This window comes from Electrona antarctica, assembly GCF_951216825.1.
Source record: "Electrona antarctica genome assembly, chromosome: 2".
Lineage (NCBI taxonomy): Eukaryota > Metazoa > Chordata > Actinopteri > Myctophiformes > Myctophidae > Electrona > Electrona antarctica.
The window spans coordinates 47,075,819-47,079,058 of record NC_136807.1 but is presented as its reverse complement, the minus strand read 5'-3'; positions in this window follow the sequence as shown (position 1 = coordinate 47,079,058).

Here is a 3,240-nt window from a genome sequence, read left to right as displayed (position 1 = left end):
GTTCACACAGGTATGATTTTTTGTAAACAAAGTTGCTAGTGTTATAGGGCCGGCATAATAGCCTCCACCCCACCTGTCCGCCCCAACCACCGCCGGGATTCACACCCATCTCCCTTCATGACCTATAGCAGAGCAGCACCAGAACATCACCCAGTCCATTAGACAGCCCAACCTCTCTTCATGACCTATAGCAGAGCAGCACCAGAACATCACCCAGTCCATTAGACAGCCCAACCTCTCTTCATGACCTATAGCAGAGCAGCACCGGAACATCACCCAGTCCATTAGACAGCCCAACCTCTCTTCATGACCTATAGCAGAGCAGCACCAGAACATCACCCAGTCCATTAGACAGCCCAACCTCTCTTCATGACCTATAGCAGAGCAGCACCAGAACATCACCCAGTCCATTAGACAGCCCAAACTCTCTTCTGAAAGATATTTTTTGCATGTCTCTGGTCAAGTCTCTCTCCAAGTTGCCTTTCATTTCTGTCTGGTTTTCACCAGCAACACTCCATAGAGACAGCTCTTTTAAAGGACCACTTCACCACGTTTCAACTATCTTCGCATAATTGGTCCTCACTAATAATCATGAAAAAATAATGCTTTATTAACTCTTATACCAACTTTTATGCGGACGATTTACTGTACAGTTTTTTCTTTTAACCCTGACAGTCCAGATTACTTTAATTTGAATTGTAATATATTAAAGGAGTGTCCGTCTGCCATTCAGGACGTACTGTGTGGCAAAAAAACATCCTTCAGCTCAACGAGGCCAAAACGGAGGTTCTCATTGTTGCCTCTGACTGTATCGCCCCTAAGTTGGCTGACTGTATTGGGTCCCCCCAAAATGAATGCTAAAATGTTTACATTTTGGGTCAGACTTTAAAGAGCCCTAAGCCAGCTAAAACCAGCTGTGTTTGTTAAACTATTCTTAACCCTTGGTTATCAGTTAACCCGGGGGTGGGTCAAGCTGTTTTGTGATACCCCCCCTGTTGTAATGAGTTTATTACAGGCAGGAGAGGAGAACAGTGAACCACAGCATGTGGCAGGGTTGGCTTGAGATGGACAGAAATTGACCAAAGCTATTAGTTGTAAACAGGGTATTTTTTGGATGAAGGAACATCTGTGTTCCCTATTAAGAATGTAAAGGGTTACTTCCCAAGATAGTTAAATTTTGTAACTGTCATTTGTTATTTGTAATGTTACAATTATGCCAGTTATTGTAAGTATAGGTGGCCACTCCAGATGGTGGTTTATTGACCTGTAGGAGACTGACCTGGTCGAAAGCAATTAGTGAAGTAAAATACCAGGTTTCTCTAGAGTCTCAAGTAAGGCAAAAGTTAGTTTTGTGGTATCATGAGCCAGAGACCTGATCATGTACTGTATGTCTTAAGTGCATGACAAGTGCACATAAAAGATTCTAGAACAGCTCCAACCTCAGGAACCCGCACATGCTTTTTCCAACTCAGGAACATTCCTAAGCTCAGGTCTATTGTCTCACACAACAAATTATAAATCATAATTCATGCTTTTGTATCCTCTCATCTGGACAACTGTGATGCACTTTTCACCTGCCTCAGTAAAGCATCCTTAGACCGCCTCCAATTTATCCCAAATGCTACTCCCGGGCTATTAACCAGGCCCAGCCGAAGGTGTCACATTACCCCAGTTTAGCTAGGGAGCCTCCTTTCATTGGCTCCCTGTCGCTTTCAGGGATAATTTATAAGTCCTAGTGCTCACTTATAGAGCTCTGCATGGTCAAGCACCAGCATATTATGACTGACCTAGCTGCTAAAGCAGTAGGCCTATGTGCCTGGCAGGACCCTTAGGTCAGCTCACCAGGGTCTATTGACCATTTGCAGACCGCGGTCATCTTGCCATCAGAGTTTGGAAGCACTCGTTTTCAGTAAAGCAATGTCCTGCTGCCTCCTGCGTTATGTGCAAATTGACAGGTGGTACGCAGTTGAGTGATATCTAACGAGCACTTCCAAACTGCAACACTTAGAAAAAGAATCACCTGCAAGGACAGAAATTAAGTAACTCATAACATGTCTACAGTGGATTTTTATGAAACAAACACTTTGAGGATAGAAAGAGAATAATTCAAGCTTTTCGTACAGCTGCAATGTTGGTGCGTTTGACGTTGTGTAATACAATCAGATAGGACTTTTCTGGTTGGATGAATGGGCAGTCAATGGGAAGTTGCACCTTGTGAGCACCTTGCCATTAACTTATAATGGTAAGATGGCCGTGGTCTGCATATGGTCCATTAGTCATCCCTCGCACCAATTATATAACCAGAGGTGACAGAGCCTTTCAAGCTGTAGCTCCCAGACTGTGGAATCCCTGCCACAGGTCTCCTGACAGCGTCCGTGGGCATACTGTTCAGACATGCATTAGCAGAATATCCTTGACTTTCTTTCTTGTATATGTCTGAGTTATATTGTGCAGTTTGTGTTTCTGTATATTGTTTAAATGAATGTAGGCCTATTCTAATGTATGTGAAGCATGCAGAGTTCACACTCACTATGTAGGGCAGGAGGAGCTTCAGCAGTAAACAAGAGAGGTGTGAATTTACACCACATGCTGATGAAGAGATATGACGAGCTGACATGTGTCACTAATAAAACACACAGACGACAGAGAGTGTTGACCAGAATCCCAGCCAGGACCAGTCGGTGCAGATCGGTGAAGTTCAGAGAGTGTTGACCAGAATCCCAGCCAGGACCAGTCGGTGCAGATCGGTGAAGTTCAGAGAGTGTTGACCAGAATCCCAGCCAGGACCAGTCGGTGCAGATCGGTGAAGTTCAGAGAGTGTTGACCAGAATCCCAGCCAGGACCAGTCGGTGCAGATCGGTGAAGTTCAGAGAGTGTTGACCAGAATCCCAGCCAGGACCAGTCGGTGCAGATCGGTGAAGTTCAGAGAGTGTTGACCAGAATCCCAGCCAGGACCAGTCGGTGCAGATCGGTGAAGTTCAGAGAGTGTTGACCAGAATCCCAGCCAGGACCAGTCGGTGCAGATCGGTGAAGTTCAGAGAGTGTTGACCAGAATCCCAGCCAGGACCAGTCGGTGCAGATCGGTGAAGTTCAGAGAGTGTTGACCAGAATCCCAGCCAGGACCAGTCGGTGCAGATCGGTGAAGTTCAGAGAGTGTTGACCAGAATCCCAGCGAGGACCAGTCGGTGCAGATCGGTGAAGTTCAGAGAGTGTTGACCAGAATCCCAGCCAGGACCAGTC